Consider the following 22300-nt stretch of genomic DNA (forward strand, 5'->3'; position numbering starts at 1 on the left):
CTCGTAACTACATGGTTTCAGCTGGTGAATTTCATCACATTCGCATCCAAGTTTTTTCCAAGTTTTGTTTTTCTTTTTCAAATTAATACTGTCACTGAATACCAATTTTAATATCTAATAGACCAAGTGGACCCATTGGGCCCAAACCTGCATTGTTCCAGCACCCTCTCCTCCCCCACTCCCCCATTCTATCCTCCATAACCACCCCCTTGAACCCCCACTTATCCCCCCTCCTCCCCCACTCCACCCCCATTATCCCCCCCCCTCCCCTCCCTCACCCACTCCATCCCCCCTCAACCCTCTCCTGCATTGGTCCAGCACCCTCCCCTCCCCCACTCCACCCCTTCCCCTCCTCTTCCCCTCTTCCCCTCCTCCCCTCCCCTCCTCCTCCCCTCCCCCCACTCACCCACTCCATCCCCCAACCCCTTTTGTACTTCAACATTTCCCATTACATCACTCTTTAAATAATCATCAGTTAATTTAGAATTATTACCTTGGATTTCACATGCAAACCATTGATAGATACTGTGAATAGCTGAGACCCAAGGACCAGCCCATTTCAATGTCAATTCCTAGTTACTCTCAAAAGATTATCCTCATCTTCTTGAACCACCATTGTCCTTGTGGTCAAAGTGCTCCCACAATGGTCAGAAATTTAACAAAAAGGACTGGCGATGCATTTTCATTCCTGAAGGAGGTGAGCTTCCATCTTCCTGCATCCTTTTGCCTTCTAGGAGATAAAGGTTGCGAGTTCAGGAGGTGATGTTTAAGAAGCTCTGACAAGTTGCTTCAGCGTTTTTTTTGTGGAGTAAACATAGAGAAGCATGATGCGGCAGTGGAACAAGGAGTAAATGTTTAGAGCGGTATACAGGTGTCAAACAGTAGAAACAAAGAACTTCAGATGCTGGTTTATACCAAAGATAGATACAAAGTACTGGAGTAACTCAGCAGGTCAGGCAGCATCCCTGGAGAAAACAGATCCATGACACTTCAGGTTGGAACCCTTCTTCAGACTGAAAGTAGGGGGTGGGGTGGGGGAGGTTGAAGAGCTGGAGACAAGAAAAGACCAGGACCAATCAAATAGACTGTCTTGTCCTGGATGTTGGGGAGTTTCTCCTGTTGCTGAAGCTGCACTCAGAGAGCAAAGTGGAATAAAACTTTGACGGCAAGATGTGAATCACTTTTACTGTCTCTTACCATGAATTGGCCCATGTCTGAATGTTGTCCAGGCCTTGCTCCACACAAATATGGACTGCTTCACAATTTGTGGAGTTATAAATGGAATTGATTATCATGCAATTATACAGTATTATGTGAACACAGGTTCACAAACAAAGATAGAACAGTACTCCTGTGACAAACAAATTAGCAACTATTTGCCAGTTGTAAACAATTCCTGATACATTAAAGTTTAGTCAGGTCAATGTTCCAATAGATATATTTTTAGTCCATTCTTTTCAACAGGAGAAACAAGTTACTCGTGAATTTAAGAGCATTTCTCTGAACTCAAACTAATGAATTGTGAGAGAGTAAAAGGGACATGAAAATACTGAAGTGGTTTCCAAAAATATCTCTCAAACTTCTGTGTAAGAGAACTTAATGACAGTCAACCGGGACACCAATCAACAGAGCCACCTGACCCTCACTTTTCATGCAAGGATATTGTAATACTATTATTGCAATTGTTTTAATTTATAAACAACTAATTTGCCAACAACTAATTGCATGCAATGCTGAACTAACCAGCAGGTACAAAGACTGCATTTGGTCCAAGCTAGAACTAGTAAAACGTATAACCATTAAGTCCTACCTTTCCTGGCAAAGAAAGTGAAGTCAGTTTTCTACTCAAATTAAAATACAGGGAGGGATGGAGTTGCTCTCTTCTCTTTCCTTCAATGAGCTTGGAGGGGGGGGGGAAGAGTTTTGCAAAGACTGGGAAGGAGCTACTGACACCCGATCTGCATCGAGTCTGTTCAAGCAATGAGTTAAATAGCCGAGCATCAACCCCGACCCAATGTCACCGCCGCGCGCGCGTCACCCTTGGAGGCAGCGGGCGGGCGCGCGCGTACCCACTACGCGAGCGCTCCAGGTCGGATCGAGTGTGGGTCTGGCGCGAGAGCGCGCCCCATTTCCCCGGGAGCGCGCCCCCTTTCTCCGGGAGCGCGCCCCCTTCCCCCGGGAGCGCGCCCCCTTTCCCAGGGAGGAGGGGGGGGGGCGGTTTCACCGCTTCACAACTTGTTGCTGGTACCCATGAGTATCAATTGATGCAAACACTTTTATTGACTCCCCGTTGCAGTATCCTTCCTTTAGTCTGCAATGGCACCACAGACTATAACTATCACCACATTTGACCAGGTGATACAATAGACAATAGGTGCAGGAGGAGGCCATTCGGCCCTTCGAGCCAGCACCGCCATTCAATGTGATCATGGCTGATCATTCTCAATCAGTACCCCGTTCCTGCCTTCTCCCCATACCCCCTGACTCCGCTATCCTTAAGCGCTCTATCAAGCTCTCTCTTGAATGCATTCAGAGAATTGGCCTCCACTGCCTTCTGAGGCAGAGAATTCCACAGATTCACAACTCCCTGACTGAAAAAGGTTTTCCTCATCTCTGTTCTAAATGGCCTACCCCTTATTCTTAAACTGTGGCCCCTTGTTCTGGACTCCCCCAACATTGGGAACATGTTTCCTACCTCTAACGTGTCCAACCCTTTAATAATCTTATACGTTTCGATAAGATCTCCTCTCATCCTTCGGCTGTTGAACTGAGGGAGGGCTCAGAAAAGATTTGGCGACCGCAGAATACAATACCGATACATGAAACATAGAACAGTCCAAGCTTACAAAGTCCGTGCGGAACATGATGCTAAGTTAAACTAATTTCCTATTCCATTTCCTGTGCTCTGTGGTCCATTTCACTCCATTCTCTGCACGTCCACGTGCCTATCCAAAAGTTTATCAAATGCCACTCTCATATCAGCCACCACCACCACCCCTGAAGTGCATTCAAAGCGCCAAAAAATCCTTTAAAATAAATCGGCCTGCTCATCTTATTTTAAACGTTGATCCTCGCACCTTAACCCTAGTTCTTTGATATTCCCACTCTGAAAAAAAGGTTTTGACTGTCTACCCTATCTCCATCTCTCTCATAATCTTACATACTTCTTTCCATCAGCTCTAACCTCAGACTCTGACACTCCAAAGAAAATAATCTCAGTTTGTCCAATGGTAATACCTTCTAATCCAGGCAGAATTCTGGTAAACCTCTTCTGCACCATCTCTGAAGCCTCCACATCTTTCCTGCAATGGGGCATCCAGAACTGCTCTAAATACTCCAAATGTGACCTAACCAAAGTTCTATAAAACTGTCACATGACTTCCTGACTCTTATAATCAATGCCCAAACCAATGAAGGCAAGCCTACGCGATCCCTTTTTAACCCCTTGTGTTACCACTTTCACCACAAGATCCGCCCGTACATCAATACTTACGGTTAATAAACAGGTCTTTCCATTAACCTTATACTTTCCCCTTACATTCCACCTCCCAAAGTGCAACACCTCATATCTGAACGGATTAAACTCAATTTGCCATTTGTCCGTCCATTTCTGTAGCTGATCTTTATATAGATAATCAACATCACTCCAAGCCTGCAGTCGCCAACTCTTTAATACCCCATCACTCTCCATCTCTGAGCTCAGCCTCGTGCTCCATTGCAATGAGACTGAGCATAAGTTCCAGGAAAAATGCCTTTCAAGGAAGCAATTGCAATCTTCTAAATGCAACATGAGAAATGGGAGCAGGAGAGAACCATGTATACTCGACTTAATCTATCACACCATTCACGCAAGATTTTTCTTTTAGCCTAATCCATTAATTGCACGATAATCTCCAGTGTTGTCGAGGAGACTACTGAAAGGTTGAAGCAAGGTTACACCTAGTGTGTTTTTACTTCCTGAAAGAATCTCAAGCAAGATTCTCAAGCAACAGGGGGAAATAAAACATCCTCTAATTTAAAAATAGTCTGGAAATATATTTTTTCATTTAGGTGATGCAAAGAATTTCAGCCTAAAGTCTGAGAAAAATGTTTTGGTCATGGCCTGATCAAGAATTCAAAGCCAAAATATTAATCTGGACAGAAGGCAGTATTAACATTGGTTTGATCTACAAGGGAGGTTTTGACAATGTCTGCTTCTTGAATCACAGCAAAACACACAGAACAAAAAGCTTCCTTTTTCAACTGAGGCTTCTTTCAATAGCGCACTACATCAAATTCATTTTCACCTTGAGAAGACCTATCAGATGGAATAGATGACAAAATGGGTAGATGCCAAGTTCATTATCAAACTCAGTTGGAGAGATGCAAAACTTTGCATAAAAATCTAGGTTGATTCTCCAATGTACTACTGTTGTCTTTTGGCTTACGTATAGAAATGTCTGCTTTCTTACATCTATGAAATCCATTGGCTTTAATCCAAAGAAGACCAAGGGAGCTAGCTCCAATGTCCACCAACATTTAACCCTCAGTTAACTTTACTCAAACAGATGATCTAGTTAAAATCCCATTGTTTTTGTGGGACATTCAGAGAATTTGCTGCAGATTTCCTACATTACAGCAGATTTAGATTCAGATTAGTTTATTGTCCTGTACACCAGGGTGCCATGAAATTCCTGGTTCACAAGAAGCTCAGGGAATTTAAAAATAGTATACAGTAATGACAAATATGATCAGTGCAGAACAGAAGAATGGTGCAAGATGTAGTCCAAGTAGTGCAACAAAAAAAAAGGTACAATAACGGAACAGCTGATTGTGCTAGAGTTAAGAGTAAGTATGTGGCAGCACCATCAGGAATGGGTCGTGAAAGAGGTGATTGGTTCAGGTTTTGAGAAGCTGTTGTTAAATTTATCCAACCAAGCTTTCAAGCTTACAATTTTTACCAAAGCCAAATTAAACCTGTACATCTTTGGAATGTGGGAGGAAACTGGAGCAGCTGGGGAAAACCTGCGCGGTCACGGGGAGAACATACAAACTCCGTACAGATAGCACCCATGGTCAGGATCTAACCCAGGTGTAGGAAGGAACTGCAGATGCTGAAGATAGACACAAAAAGCTGGAGTAACTCAGTGGGACAAGCAGCATCTCTGGAGAAATGGAATAGCTACGCTTGCATTTTATGTATATCTTCAGTATAAACCAGCATCTGCAGTTCCTTCCTACACATTTTACCAACCTTGTCATCTTGCTGATGTTAAGGACAATTGCACTTAAATGCTATGGAACCTTCTATTGAGAGCAGTTATTATAAATTTAGTATAAATATTTCAGTGGTTATTCTTCACCATGTGTGATATACCTGTATTTGTATCGGAGGGTTGTGGATGGTACACGTGTGCGTGTGCATGTGTGTGTGTGTGTGTGAGTTTGAAAGCATTAGTGAATGTTTGTGGCTGGGGGGTGGGGGGGGGGGGGAGGAGGTAAAAGAAAGAGTCCACATTGTAGAGATTCCAGACAAACACCGCCATCAACCAGCATTAGAGGGAATGGTGTCAGTTTACCATGGTTGGATCACTTCCCAACTCTTTCATGCTGTCTTCCCCAGAGAGCGTGTAAAAAACAAAAATCACAAAACTAGAGACAAATATCATTTGAATTTTCTGCATATTGCCTTCTGCAAAAACAACTCTCCATTTAAATAATCTTCACCAAAAAGCAGACGGTTGAAAATAGTATAAATCTGGATGAAATCAAAGAGCGCTGGTAGCTCTCAGTAGCTCAGGCAGCCTCTGTGGAGAGCAAAACAATACCGAATGCTTCAGTGATGTTTTTGTATTGGAACATCAGATTTGATTATCATGTATAACTCTAATGTTACATAAATGTTAAAAAATGTTATGTTTGATCCCTTGAGTGAAGTCATGGTGTTTTATCAATTACAGAGCAATGGCGTGACTCATATTTGAGTCATTTACTGATGTATGGTTTCCTTTAACCATTCAAATGCAATTTCAACAGGTTAGTTTAATCCCCACCAGCAGGTCATCAATCAGTCCCTGTAAAAGTATAATAGCTCAGTGAAATATCAGATGAAAGATTAATGACATCTCGGAAACAACAGGCTAGGCTGAGGATTATAGAACTAAATATAAATTATTATTTATAAAACCAGCATGTACAATGATTAACGGTGTAATACTTGTGAGATATTGTTTCTTCCTAAAATACATTGGGGTAGAAATAAACATTATCATTTCCTTTGAAATAATTTCCAGAGGGTATTGCTTCTGTGAATAGAGGATTACATATTGTAATGTACAAAGAATGTTCCTGCCAGTGTTATTTATTCTATGCAGAGAAAACTGCCTGTCGGGAAATATTCGATCAGAGACTGGAAATTGGGCATAGCCGTTGGGTATTTCAAATATTGATATATATTTTGTTGCATGAATCCTCAATACTTGTCAATGTTAAATGCTGAAATTGTTCTGGAATTCTGAGATTGTAATTCTGGGTAAGGTGATTACATGGGATTGCAAAGAGAAAACATATTTATAGAGCACTTTTCACTTTCATTTCAGCAGTTTAAAGTGATTTTTTGCAAATTAGGTTGTTTGAATAGCAGTTGCTATTGAAATGAACAGATACAGCATTAACCAGAAATATCACAGCTGATTTCAGCTCATGCTAATAATATAATGATGAATGGATGGGAATGGATAGACTTGGATGTACCAGCACCTCAACCAAAGACCCACTGCAAATGAGCCCCCTGTTGCTTTTGATGGCCATTCCTCCACTTCCGTGAGCCAAGGTTGCCATGCCCTGCTTCCCGAGCTTACCACAGAACTTCAGGTTGTTTTCCAAGGCTCATTGGGAGATGGGAAACATGCTCAGTTAAAGCCGATAAAATGGAGAATTACAGTGCCCTCCATAATGTTTGGGACAAAGACCCATTATTTATTTATTTGCCTCTGTACTGCACAATTTGAGATTTGTAATAGAAAAAATCACATGTGGTTAAAGTGCACATTATCAGATTTTAACAAAAGGCCATTTTTATACATTTTGGTTTCACCATGTAGAAATTACAGCAGTGTTTATACATAGTCTCCACTCCACCTCCCCCCCCCCCCCCATTTCAGGGTACCATAATGTTTGGGACACAGCAATGTCATGTAAATGAAAGTAGTCATGTTTAGTATTTTGTTGCATATCCTTTGCATGCAATGACTGCTTGGTCTGCAATTCATGGACATCACCAGTTGTTGGGTGTCTTCTCTGGTGATGCTCTGCAAGGCCTGTATTGCAGCCATCTTTAGCTTATGCTTTTGGGGACTAGTCCCATTCAGGGTTCTATTCAGCATATAAAAGACATGCTCAATTGGGTTCAGAACGGGTGACTGACTTGCCCACTCAAGAATTGACCATTTTTTAGCTTTGAAAAACTCCTTTGTTGCTTAGCAGTATGTTTGGGATCATTGTCTTGCTGTAGAATGAATTGCCGGCCAATGAGTTTTGAGGCATTTGTTGAACTTGAGCAGATAGGATGTGTCTATACACTTCAGAATTCATTATGCTACGACCATCAGCAGTTGTATTATCAATGATGATAAGTGAGCCAGTACCTTCAGCAGCCATACATGCCCCACCATAACACCTCCCCACCATGTTTCACAGATGAGGTGGTATGCTTTGGATCTTGGGCAGTTCCTTCTCTCCTCCATACTTTGCTCTTGCCATCACTTTGATATGTTAATCTTCGTCTCATCTATCCACAAGACCTTTTTTCCAGAACTGTGGTTGTTCTTTTAAGTACTTGGTAAACTGTAACCTGGTCATCCTATTTTTGCGGCTAACCAATGGTTTGCATCTTGCAGTGTAGCCTCTGTATTTCTGTTCATGAAGTCTTCTTTGGACAGTGGTCTTGGACAAATCCACACCTGACTCCTGAAGATTGTTTCTGATCTGCCGGACCGGTGTTTAGGATTTTTTCTTTATTATAGAGAGAATTCTTCTATCATCAGCTGTGGAGGTCTTCCTTAGCCTGCCAGTCCCTAAACATTATGGAGGGCACTGTAGCTGGGAACCTCCAGCAAGCTTAAATTAATCTCCAGAAAATTACTGGGAACAACTCAGGAGAAAGAAAATCAGAGGGTTTTATGTATTTTCTATTCTCATTGTTAATTTATTAGTTATAAACATAGATGGGGAATATGTTTGTTTGCCTGACAGTGAAAATTGTCTATCAAATGATAAAGGTACTGTAAAATCAAAATTGGCATCTCTGTGGATTTCTAAGATGCTGTCGAGGTTTCATAACAAGATGTATATGTGGATGCCGGCTGAGGCATTGTTGTCAGTTCAATAAAAGTAGTAAGGTGCCCATCTGAGTTCCCGCAGGACAGGAGTGGAGATGGTGGTAGATTGGGGTGTCTGTTTTCTTTCGAATATCCCACTGCATTTTCAAAGGAAAGAAAGAATGATTTTTGTTTGCTGGATTCTTATTTATTCGTTTTTTGGGCTGTTGGTATTGTTGGCAAGGCCAGTATTTATTGATCATCCCAAATTGCCTTTGGGAATGTGGTGGTGAGTCATCTTCGTGAACCATTGCAGCCTTTCTATATAGAGTACTCCCACAGTGTTGTTGCAGTTCCAGGGTGTAGACCCAGTGACAATGCAAGAACAGAGATATATTTCCAAGGCAGAGTGGTGTATGACTTAATGGGTATCTGCATGTACAATACAATACAATATATCTTTATTGTCATTGTACCCAGGGGTACAACGAGATTGGGAATGCGCCTCCCATACGATGCAATAATTTAAGTAATTTAGACAACAGCAACCCAACGAAACAATTGTAACAGTTTTAGACAGGGTAAAGTGCAAGTTGATCTATGCGTTGTGACCATCCGGCTCAGCAGGACCGGTTCATAGCAGCTATGGCCCTGGGGATGAAGCTGTTCCTGAGTCTGGAGGTGCGGGCGTAGAAGGCCTTGTATCGTCTGCCCGATGGAAGGAGTTCGAACAGACTGTTGCAGGGGTGTGAAGAGTCTTTGCGGATGCTGGTGGCTTTTCTGAGGCATCGTGTGTTGTAGATGCCCTCCAAGTCTGGTAGCTGTGTTCCGTCCGATGGCCCTCTGAGCTCTATGGACTACCCGCTGTAGAGCTTTCCTTTCTGCCTCCGTGCAGCTGAGGTACCACACAGGGATGCCATGCGTTAGGATGCTCTCTATGGTGCAGCGGTAGAAGGTCGTCAGCAGCTGTTGGGGCAGACCAGACTTCTTCAGTGTTCTTAGGTAGAACAGTCTTTGCTGTGCCTTCTTGACCAGCGCAGCAGTGTTATTGGACCATGTAGTGGTGTTCCCTGGTAATAGCTGCCTTCGTCCTCCCCAGTGGCAGATTGTGGGCTTTGGAGGACAGAGAGCAGGGACCAAACAAGTGGCCTGTTGTGTCCTGGATGCTTTTGAGGGTTTTTTCAGTGTTATGAGAGCAGCACTCAGGCAGGGCAATGGATAAAAAAGATTTCTAACATCACTTGAACAGCTGTTCCAGGGAAATGTTGACACTGATGGAATGAATAGTTGACAGAGAGGTTTTACTTTCAAATCATGTCTGGTGAACTAGGAGGCGTAGGCAACACGTCCCCTTGAACTTGCTCTGACATCAATTTCCTGCTTCCTCTGAGAGTGCCCTGCTGCCTATTCATTCCTGGTGGCCAGGATCACATCTCTTCACTCATCATTAGTCCCCCAATTTGACACAACCAGCCTGACCAATGCTGAAAATTCAACCATCCATGCCATAACTGGGAACAGACTTTTTTTTTTTTTTTAAGAGATATGGGGTGGAAACAGGCCCTTCGGCCTACGCGCCGACCAACGAACCCTCTACACCAGTACCATCCTACATACGAGGGACAATTTACAATTTTTACCGAAGCCAATTAACCTACAAACCTGTACGTCTTTGGGGTGTGGGAGGAAACTGGAGCATGCAGAGAAAACCCACGCGGTTACTAGGAGAACATACAAACTCCATACAGACAGCACATGTAGTCTGGATCGAACCCGGGTCTGGCGCTGTAAAACAGCAACTCTCCCACTGTGCCTCCATGCCGCCCTCGGTGTTCAGCACATCCTGCTATCTTAGAAATAAACACTCAGAACCATTAAGATCAGAAATACAATTGTTTAAGTAGCAACGGGGCAGTATTCCCTAAGGGATTTCTTGAGCTGTTTTTAAAGTGCATGCTGTGCTAAGTTTTGTGTGAGTTCAGCATGGGCTTTAAATAACAAGTACCCAGCTTACTGTTTGTAAAGATAAAACTTCTGAGGGTAAATAGCATTAAGAAAGCCATATAAGCGTTACGTTCCCATGTCACCTTCCTACCTGCTCATCGCTCCCACCCCTTTATTCCACATCAGAGAATCATTGAGATGCAGCATAGAAACAGGCCTTTTAGCCCACCGAATCTGGATCGGCCATCACCCTCTTCTTACTCTTATTCCAACCGCACACTTACTGCACTGTTCCATCCCATGTACTTTATTTTTTTGTTACTTTTGTCCCTATCCTAAATTTTTTCCATTGCTCACTTCCCTGTGATGCCCCTAAACTCAAAAGTAAGCACAATATTTTCTCTGCATCTCCAATTTTCACACTGCAAACTACTGAATGATCAGCAGAAGTACCTTATTCATGAAACAATTGACAGAGGCATCATGCATGTTCACAGTGATTTTCTCTAGCCTCTGCGGAATCTTTTGTACCTGAACACCACTGCAACATAAGACAGCCACTCAGTGCACCGTGCTATTTCAGAGGACAAAAGTTTTTAAAGGGGATTTCAGAGGCAGGCTTTTCCACACTTGGTTCAATCCGAAACTTGCAGCCAGAGAAAGCCATGAAATCAGAAACAATCTCTATGTTTCCAGGCATTTAGGCAGACAAACATATAGCCATGGCATGGAAGAATATGGTCCGAATGTAAGGAAATGGGATTCGTGTAGGGCAAAAAGGTCAAAGTTAGACACAAAATGCTGGAGTAACTCAGCTGGACAGGCAGCATCTTTGGAGAGAAGGAATGGGTGACGTTTTGGGTCGAGAACCTTCTTCAGACTCGAGTCAGGGGAAAGGGGGTCAACGTGGATGTAGCTAGTGGGCCAAAGGGCCTGATTCTGTGCCATAGATCTCTATGACACTATGACAAGGCTATATGGATGTGTGGAGCCATATGTCAAAATGTAAATAACCAATAATAAGTTGGTCATTGCCGAGTAAAGACTGTTCAACAGGTGAATTGATTTTTTCCTCCCATCCCTTTGCTAATAATTGTGAGTCAGCTCAAACCACAGAATTGAAACAATAGCCATCTGAGATTCCAGTTGGAGCTGAGACTTCTTAATGCAACAAATTAAAGTAATGTTACTTTAATCCACATCCAGCTTCACATTGCTGCTAAAGCTTGATGATGACCTTTAGCACTCCTGAGAAACAACAGTGATCCTTATTATTGAATCATTAGTACAGAGGAAATCACTCAGCTCCTCACCAAGAGAGCAATCATGTTCACCTTATTTCTCTGCTCTTCTCCAATGCCCTGCAGGTTATTCTTTATCAAACGTTAGCCAATTTCGTTGACATTCCTCGCTGATTCATTTGCGACTACTCCTGCAGGAAGCAAACTCCAAATCTTAACTCTTCTTAGTGCAAAATTGTTCTTGCAAATTTGGGCTAAAATTTAAAATCAACATCCATTGTTCCTTGAACAATCCACTGATGGACCAGCAGGATTTCCTTTGCATACCTTAAATCAGTTGTTATCTTATACATCTCTACCAAATGTCCTCTAAGCCTTATATGCTACAAGGAGAACAATCTTTGATTCTCTGAGTTCAGAGGATTCTCATTCATGGAACCATTTAAGTAAATCTTTTATGCACAGTCTCTGAGACTTTCATATTCTTCCAAACTAAGGTGATCAGAATTTAATGCAATATTTTAGTTGTGGCTTAAATAGTGTTTTTTAGTTTCAACAGCCTCTCTTTCCAAACCCGAAGAATTTGCACAATATTAAGTAGGGCACAAAGTGCTGGAGTAACTCAGCGGGTTAGGTAGCATCTCTGGTGAACATGGATAGGTGACCTTTGGTGAGTTACTCCAGCACCTTGTGTTGTTTTTTTTGTTAACCAGCATCTGCAGTTCCTTAATATTGGTTTGCAATTTTGGTCACTAAAATGTGAATAAAACAATTTATGTTGTCTTAATTCACAATTCAAACTGATACAAGCACTTAGCTAATTAAAGTATTTAAGTTAGGTTTGCTTGTTGCAGGCGCAAATAAGTTTAAATCAGTCTCCCATCTTAATGTTCCATTCTCATCAGAAAATATGTCAATTGTTAAACATTTTAGAGTTTGAATGGATCTTGCATTTTCATTACTATTTGATTAGTCCTGGAATCGTAATTACACAACGTGTAAACAGGCCCTTCAGCCCAACTTGCCCACACTGACCGACATGTCCCATCTACACTAGCCCCACCTGCCTACGTTTGCCCATATCCCTCCAAACCTGTCCTACCCATGTACCTGTCTAAATGTTTCTTAAACATTACGATAGTCCCTTCCCTGACTACCTCCTTCAACAGCTCGTTCCATACACCCACCACCCTTTGTGAGAAAAAGTTACTCCTCAGGTTCCTATTAAATCTTTCTTCCTCACGTTAAACCTCTGGTTCTGAATCTCCATACTCTGAGCAAGAGACTGTGCATCTACCCAATCTATTCCTCTCATGATTTTGTACACCTCTATGTAGGTTAATTGACTGGGTAAAAGTTTTTTAAAAAATTAAAAAATTGTCCCTAGTGTGTGTGTAAGATAGTGTTAATGTGCGGGGATCGCTGGGCGGTGCGGACTTGGTGGGCCGAAAAGGCCTGTTTCCGCGCTGTATCTGAAATATGAAAATATGAAAAAATAAATATATAATCAAAATAAGAGGGACAAAAGACCTCAGAATAAGGGTGTAATTCATTTATATATCACTAGGTGGTGCCATGAGCCAGCAGAAAGGCTTTTTCTGGGAAACCAGAGGTTACATCTGGTCTGACTGACTGGTTGGTTTCACATTTTCTTGGCCTGAATAATTTGATGGAGACGTGTTTTGACAGTGCTTACTCATGTGGCACCACTTTATTCCAATGGCTAATAAATTGTCAATCACACTCACAACAAGCACTGCAAATGTCCCACATCGCTTCAGTGGGTGTTGCTGATAGGCAGAGTAAAATAGATTTAAAATGGGAAGTGGTATACCAACAACTGATGTACAAAATCAGGAGAGGAATAGATTGGGAAAACACACAGTCTCTTGCCCACAGTCGGAGAATCGGGAACCAGAGGACATAGCTTTAAGGTGATGGAGAAAGTTAATATGAACCTGAGGGGTAACATTTTCACACAAAGGGTGGGTATATGGAATGAGTTACCAGAGGAGGTAGTTGAGGCAGGTACAATCGCAACGTTTAAGAAACATTTTGATAGGACAGGTGTAGAGGGATATGTGCCAAATGCAGGCAGGTGGGACTAGTGTAGATGGGACATGTTGGTTGATGTGGGCAAGTTGGACTGAATGGTCTGTTTCCATACTCTATGACTAATTAATTTGAGTTGTTAATTGCAGGGTCAGGTGTAAATAATTTAAAGTGAAGCCAAAAATGTTTATCTGAAGAAGGTTTGAAGACATTGGTGTACACATAGTCATATCATATCATATCATATATATACAGCCGGAAACAGGCCTTTTCGGCCCACCAAGTCCGTGCCGCCCAGCGATCCCCGCACATTAACACTATCCTACACCCACTAGGGACAATTTTTACATTTACCCAGCCAATTAACCTACATACCTGTACGTCTTTGGAGTGAATGATTAAATGTATTTTGCTTTCAAACACGACATGCATAATGTGGAAGAAAAATTAATATCCTTCCTTACTTAATTTTGATTGGAATTGAACAAGGTAACAAAGGGTGCTTGGAAGTGACAATTAGCATCACTCGTCAACGAGGTGCAGAAGAGGATCATGGGAATCGGCAAAGTAAGATGAGACGTATTACCTCGTGTCTGGGAATGTGTTGAAGGGTGGATGGTAAATGTAAATAGTAGAAGAGATGTGAAATGTGAAATAGTAGAAGAGATAACGAAGCTTGTTTACACTTCCTGAGAAGTTTTAGTAGACCACCCGCATCCCCTACCGCTAGTGGCATAGAAATTTTAATGTAAATGTGGGGCTTGTGATCTCCCCATGATATCATGCAATAAAATCTCAAAGCAAATCTGCAAAGTCTCCACTTTTCATTTTCCATTAATTTCCCTCTAAATTAATTTCTTCCACACAAAAAATTAAAACTGCCCTTATAATTTTGGTCACAAAAATGTTATTAATGTTACATCTGCTAACATAATTCCCAGTTCAAAATGACCTCACAATTAAGTCGAACTTCAATTTTAACATTTAAAATGTGACCTATCTTCCTTCCCAGCTGCACGGAGCCAGAGACACACCTCTCTCCTGCACAAATGTATGGTCACTCCAGTCAGGAAAAAACAACCAATTTTAAACATTGCCTGTTTAAAACTAGAACTCCACTAATTAGCCATTATCAATTTACCTTAAGCGACCAGGAAATTATTCAGGGTATCATTTTGGATCGATAACATACTGTAACTTGACACGCACAAAAACTGAGCCAAGAATGTGCATACCTGAACAAAGATGTAGAACGGACACTGATGCTTCTGAACTGTTCCCAAGGATCAAACAGAGTAACTCTGGTGGTTTCTGTATGGCAAATGAAGTTCCTCATATGTTGCAAAACATACTTGGCTAATAAAGTATTATTGTGATTGTGATTGATTGTGATTCATGTCAGTAAAATCTTACTGCTGAAAAGATGGCAAACTAAATGCAAACTGAACGAAAACGCTGGACAGGGAGCATAAAATCTGCAAGAAGCCAAAGGATCAGGAATATCAAGATGAGTTTAGCAAAGGTCCCAGAACAAAATGATAAGTAGACTAAGACTTTGTATCCTGAGCATCCTGTGACTGTGATCTGACCATCTTCTGCCACGTATGATCCAGAATATCCTCGACCTCCCTGAGTTCCTGCAGTGATTCCAAATGTTCCTAAGAATCAAAAATCCTGAGCATGAGCAGGTGTACTTTCTACACACATGGTTGCCTTAAACATCTGAAGCATTATGGTATTCCAATATAATCCAAGAAATACAGGCATATTTAACATATGATGAGTGTTTGTAGGCACTGGGCCTATATTCGCTGGAGTTTAGAAGAATGAGGGGGGACCTCATTGAAAAGTATGGAATAATGAATGGCTTTGATGAAGTGGATGTGGAAAGGATGTTTCCCCTACTGGGAGAGTCTAGGATTGGAGGTCACAGCCTTACAATAAAGGACGTTCTTTTAGAAAGGAGATGAGGAGGAATTTCTTTAGTCAGAGGGTGGTGAATCTGTGGAATTCTTTCCCACAGAAGGCTGTGGAGGCAAAGTCAGTGGATATATTTACGGCAGACTTAGATAGATCTTGATTAGTATGGGTGTCAGGGGTTGTGGGGAGGAGGCAGGAGAATAGGATTAGGAGGGAGAGATAGATCTGCAATGTTTGAATGGCGGAGTAGACTTGATGGGGCGAATGGCATAATTAGAGTCATACAGCCATATGGTGATACAGTGTGGAAACAGGCCCTTCGGCCCAACTTGCCCACACCGGCCACAGCCCAGCTACACTAGTCCCACTTGCCTGCGCTTGGTCCATATCCCGCCAAACCTGTCCTATCCATGTACCCGTCTGTTTCTTAAGTGTTGGGAATGTCCAGGCCTCAACTACCTCCTCTGGCAACTTGTTCCATACACCCACCACCCGTTGTGCGAAAATGTTACCCTTCAGATTCCAATTAAATCCTTTCCTCTTCACCTTGAACCTATGTCCTCTGGTCCTCGATTCCCCTACTCTGGGCAAGAGAATCTGTGCATCTACCCGATTTATTCCTCTCATGATTTTATATACTGCTATAAGGTCATCGCTCATCCTTCTGCACTCCAAGGAATAGAGACCCAGCCTACCCAACCTCTCCCTATAGCTCAGATCCTCTAGTACTGGCAACATCCTCATAAATCTTCTCTGAACCCTTTCAAGCTTGACAATATCTTTCCTATAACATGGTTCACAGAACTGAACACAATACTCTAAATGCAGTCTCACCAATGTCTTGTAAAACTGCAACATGACCTCCCAACTTCTATACTCAATAATCTGGCTGATGAAGGCCAATGTGCCAAAAGCCTTTTTCACCACCTTATCTACCTGGGACTCAACCTTCAAGGAACCATTCACCTGCACTCCTAAATCCCTCTGTTCTACAACATTCCCCAGAGACCTACCATTCATTGTGAAGGTCCTGCCCTTGTTAGATGTCCCGAAATGCAACACCTCACATTTCTCTGTATTAAATTCCATCAACCATTCCTCAGCCCACCTGGTCAATCGATCCAGATCCTGCTGCAATCTTTCACAACCATCTTCACTATTTGCAAAACCACCCACTTTTGAATCATCAGCAAATTCTACTCCTATCACTTATGATATTCACTGTTCCTCCATTCTGTGTAAAAAAAATTACATTGAATAATGTAGTGTTGCTTTAACTTTATCTACTCCAGATTCTCATTTACCAAAATTTTGCAATGCTTTAGTATTATGATCTCTTCTGATTCCTGAAGATCATAATAATTTAAATTTAGTAATGACTTTATTGTAATTATTTCTCTATCTATTATTTTGGGGGCTTCCATTGGGTTTTGTATTTAATTTAAAAACACCGAACTGCAGATGCTGGTTTACAACAAAAAAAAGGACACAAAGTACTGGAGTAACTCAGTGGGTCAGGGAGCATCCTTGGAGAACATCGATAGGTGGCGTTTCGGGTCGGAACTCTTCTTCAGATTGTCGGAGAGAGAGAGAACTTCAAAGTAGGCATACCCTTGTGGAGATTTTACAATGGAGCACTCAAAATGGAAAAACTAGGAACTCCAGCTGCAGGTTTACAAAAAAAGACACAAAGGAGATTGTGATTGACTTCAGGAAGCGAACCAGTACACACACCCCAGTATACATTGACGGCTCTGAAGCTAAGATGGTCAAAAACTTAAAGTTCTTAGGAATAAATATCACCAGCAATTTGTCCTGGACCCACCACATCGAAGCAATGGCCAAGAGATCACACCAATGCCTATACTTCCTTAGAAGGCAGCGCTGCAGAAAGCATTTTATCGGGATGCATCACAGGATTTGGGAACAGCTCCATCCAAACGAGATATTGAAGAGAATCAGGGTCCCAACCATAAGCGTCCCTGGAGAGCATGGATAGGTGATGTTCTTGTAGGGACCCTTCTTCAGACTGCTAGCGGTGACCATATAAACTGTTATAGCAAAAGAAGCTGCTTAATGTGTGGCATCAAAGACTCTTTTTGGATGGAATTAAGAAAAATAATGGTGATATAATGCTGCTGAGTATCTACAAAAGGCTATCAAATAGTGGAAAAGATTTCAAGAAGCTAATTTGTAGGATAAATTACAGAACATTTCAGAACTATTTATACAGATAATGAGGTTTTAATTTGACCTTTTTCTCAGCAGGAATCTTTCACTGCCTGGAAACGAAAAATACATGTACTTGAAGATATGTTGGAAGGATGCAGAGGTGGCACAGTGGCGCAATGGTAGAGTTGCTGCCTTACAGCTGCCAGAGACCTGCATTTGATCCCGACTACAGATGCTGTCTGCACGGAGTTTGTACGTTCTTCCCGTGACTGTGTGGGTTTTCTCCAGGTGCTCCGGCTTCCTCCCACACTCCAAAGGCATACAGGTTTGTAGGTTAATTGGCTTCTGTAAATTGTAAATTGTCTCTGGTGTGCAGGATGGAGCTAGTGCACGCGGTGATCGCTGGTGGGCGCAGACTCAATGGGCTGAAGGGCCTGTTTCAATACTATGTCCCTAGGGTCTAAAGTTAAAAAAATCACCATCCCATCCCCCACACACCTTTCTTGGCTGAAATGTTGTGTTTCAAGTTACGGAATGTCAATTATTGGAAATGGTATTTCAAGAGTCTGCTGTCAGGCTCAGGAGCTACCAATTCACCCACAATGCATTCAATGTGCATTTATACGGCTGATGAGTGCAATTCACCCACAGTGCATTTAATGTGCATTTATACAGCTGATTAGTGCAATTCTGCTTCCAACCAGGTGGTGTTGCAGTAAGATTGTTTACCAGGAAAATCTGTACTGAGCAGCAAGCAATTAGGAAATCAGTATTTTCAGCCACAAGCTATTCAGGAAAAGAAAGGAAAAACACAGTGGGGGATCATATTGACAATGTAAATTATTATAGCAAAAAAAGATGGATAATGCGTGGCATCAAATAATCATTTTGGTTGGAATTAAGGAAAACAGCACTGATATTAGGCTGCTGAGTATGTACTAAAGGCGATCAAATAGTGGAAAGAATTTCAAGGAGCTAATTTATAGGGCAAGTTAGGGAACGTTTCAAGAACTATTTGTACAGATAAAATAAGTTTAGATATGCAAACATATCTACAGTGTGAGTAAAGATCCTGATGGTTGATGGGAAGAAGCTGTTCTTGAACCAGGAGATCACAGTTCTCAGGCCTCTGTACCCTTTTCCTGATGGTAGCAACACCATGAGAGAATGATGTGTGCCTTTGATAAAATCAGCTGCCTGACTCTAGAGTATTAAGGGCAAAAATAGGGCCCATGCATGGTACTTAAAAGATTTGTGGAAGGAAGCAGGGCTGGATTACGTTCTGGGAAAGAAAGTACAGAAGAGCATGTTTTACGGGTGGTGATTATGAAGAAGGGTCCCAACCTGAAATGTCACCTATCCATTTTCTCCAGAGATGCTGCCTGACCCGCTGAGTTACTCCAGCATTTAGTGTCTACTAGAAAAGGGTGGTGGACCCGTTGGGTCCAAACCTCTCCTGAGGGAGCCACTCACCCCGGCCCCGGGCTGCCATGGTCCAAGCCTCTCCTGCAAAGGTTCTTTAGTAGCTGAGCAGCAGGCAGGTCCCACCTCTACCGCTCACCCCCCCCCCCCACCTCCCTCCCTCCCCTCCCCACTTCCCCTTCCTCCTCAACCCCTCTTATCCGCCCTCTTCCCCCCCCTCCCTCCCTAGGAGATAGATTTAAACTTTAAAATGTGAGTAACTTTAAAAATATAACACCGATTTCAATGAAACTACTTGCATTATCACTAAAGTGACAACGGTAAGTAAGGTGGGCCTAAAATCGTGTACGCTATCGTGTACCGTTTTGGCTGTAGTTCGATCACAAACAAGATAACAAACGAGAGTTTTAGTATATATACTAGACCAAGTGGACCCGTTGGGCTCAAACCTCTCCTGCATTGATACAGCACGCTCTCCTCCTCTGCTCCCCCCTCCCCTCGTCCCTCCCCCACTTCCCCTTGCCCCTTCCCCTCTCCATCCCCTTCAATCCCCCTTATCCTCCCCCCCTCCACCCCCCTCCCTCCCTCCCTTCCTAGGAGATAGATTTAAACTTTAAAATGTGAATAACTTTAAAAGTATAACACCGATTTCAATGAAACTTCCTCCATTAGCACCAAAGGGACGACGGTGAGTGAGGTGGACCTAAAATTGTCGCGCTATCGTGTACCATTTTGGTTGTAGTTCAGGAACAAACAAACAAAAAAACGAGAGTTCTAGTATATAGATATATATATATATAGAGATCCTTGATGGAAAAGCAATAATCAAGGGCAAGAAGTTCTTAGCTGGAAGAGGATTTTTTTAAGCGAGCTGTGAAAGGATCTGAGCCGGTGGATTGGTATCAAAAGTTGGAAGTTAAAACAAACATTTGTTTGGAAAATCTTCATAAAACTGGGAATGAAACGTTTGCAAGACCAAAGAGCTGATTGTTGCCTTCAGGAAAGGCAAGCTGAGGATCTATGACCCTCTCTTCATTGGCAGGTTGGCAGTAGACCGAGTGAACAGTTTCAAGTTCCTGGGTGTGCACAACTCTGAAGATGTGCTTTGGCCTCAACACATTAATTCAAACACAAAGAAAACCAGTCTGAAGAAGGGTCTCAACCTGAAATGTCACCCATTCCTTCTCTCCAGAGATGCTACCTGTCCCGCTGAGTTCCTGCTGCATTTTGTGTCCATCTTTGGTGTAAACCAGCATCAGCAGTTCCTTTCAACACAAAGAAAGCTATTGACACCTCCATCTTTGAGATGATTGTGGTGATTCAATATGTTGCCGAATACTCTTATCAAACTTCTACAGTATACTGTAGAGAGGATACTGACTGGTTGTATCATGGCCTGGTTCTGTAATTTCAATTGTAATTCAAAAGGCTTTAAAATTACTTGGTATTAATACCTTATGATGCCCAATTCAAGTGTGGTTTCGAATCAAGATCACCAAATTTACTGAAGGTATTGGATTAGATAATGCAGATACTGTCAGCTTTGGAACATATCATCAAATGGGGTTAAAACCAGAAAATTGCTGAAAACAATCATTGGATTAGGAAGAATCTCTGGAAAAAAACCCAGAATTAGCATTTCAGGACAATGACGTCCTTTGAATTGGAAAAGTAAGGAAACAAGATTATTTTAATTTGCAGAGAGGGTGAGAGAGGGATGGATAAGGCAAAGGAAATATCTCTGTTGGAGTTGCCTCGGTGAGTCCACTGTTTATTGAGCCATCCGGTTGCTAGATGAGGGAGGTTAACACAAGAAAACAAATAGAGACAAGTGAAAACTGCAAAATGCAGGTCAGAACAGTTGCCGAGGCCTGAGACCCCCATAAGGAGAATTCTGGAAATGACCAACACATCAGGCAGTGTTTGTGGAGAAAGAAATGTGTCATGTATTCTCAAAACAAAACGGTACTCATATTATATTGCAATAAGTATTCCAGAAGGCTTATTTTAAATCCGGATTACAAAAGCTGCTTAAATTATGAACAATAATTAGCTTTAATTCAAGGTATAGCAAATGCTAATGTAGGTGGTAGAGTAGGGCAAGTAGTTAATGGCATTATCTCACAGCTGCAGTGATCTGGGTTCAATTCTGACCTCTGATATCGGTGTGAAGTTTGCACATTCTCCGTGTGACTTCCAATATTGACTTCCAAAATATAAAGAAATGCCACATAATCTATCTCATACAAAAATACAACATATATCCCTCCCCTACAGTAATTGGTTTCATCCCAGGTGGTCCAGTTTTCTTTCTCGGCCCGAAAGTCTGCTGGATGTTAATTGGTCACTGTCAATTAACCCTCGTGTAGGTGGATGGTTGGAAAATTGAAAAAAGTCGATGGGCTTGAGAAGGAGAACAGGCTGCAGGAAAATAGTGGGGGAATGGATGCAATGGATCTGTTGAGAGCCCACATAGACATATTTGATGTTAAAGGGTTGAATGTACAAGCTAACAATAACAAGCTAAGAATAAAATATCTACCATCGAAAGATGTTTGAAGAAAATAATAAAATAAGAAAAGTTGCCAATTTAAAATCTTTCCTTCCAAAATAGAAAAGAAATGCCACATAATACATCCCATTCAAATAAAAACTTCTAACAGTTCCCTACAGTAATCGATTTGACAAAGATTGAACAATATAATTGTTATTGTCCCCGTTCACTTTCGATATGAGACATCATGAATGAAAAGGGCTCACTTTATTATCCATTTCTGAAATATTGCAGATTGGAAAGACAAAGCTTTGAACCATTTCTCAAGGAAAGAATCAAATTTAAGGGAGAAAAAAAAGAGAGACATTGAGCTGAGCAGCTTGGCTTAGGAACAAAGGTATATCTGTAAATGATTTATGGTACAGGTGGATCTCTGAAATAACAAGCTAAGAATAAAATATCTACCATCAAAAGATAGATAATAATCCAACACATTCCAGATTTTGGTGGTGCCTGACAAGCAGATCTTCCAGACTATTTCTGCCAGCGATATTAGGTCCGTTTCCCCTCCTCCATTAATACAGCCTGATCTGCTGGACAGATCCCACAGCCACAGTATGAGCAGCACAAAACATGATCACACTATATTTGTCCCTCCTTAACCCTTCTGACCTAAACTGACAGATATTCTCTTTGTTGCACATGCCTACTGCCCTCAAATTAAAACAAGCATTTCTTTCCCTCTTTGCAATTTCTGA

This window comes from Rhinoraja longicauda, chromosome 10 (assembly GCF_053455715.1).
Source record: "Rhinoraja longicauda isolate Sanriku21f chromosome 10, sRhiLon1.1, whole genome shotgun sequence".
Taxonomy (NCBI): Eukaryota; Metazoa; Chordata; class Chondrichthyes; order Rajiformes; family Arhynchobatidae; genus Rhinoraja; species Rhinoraja longicauda.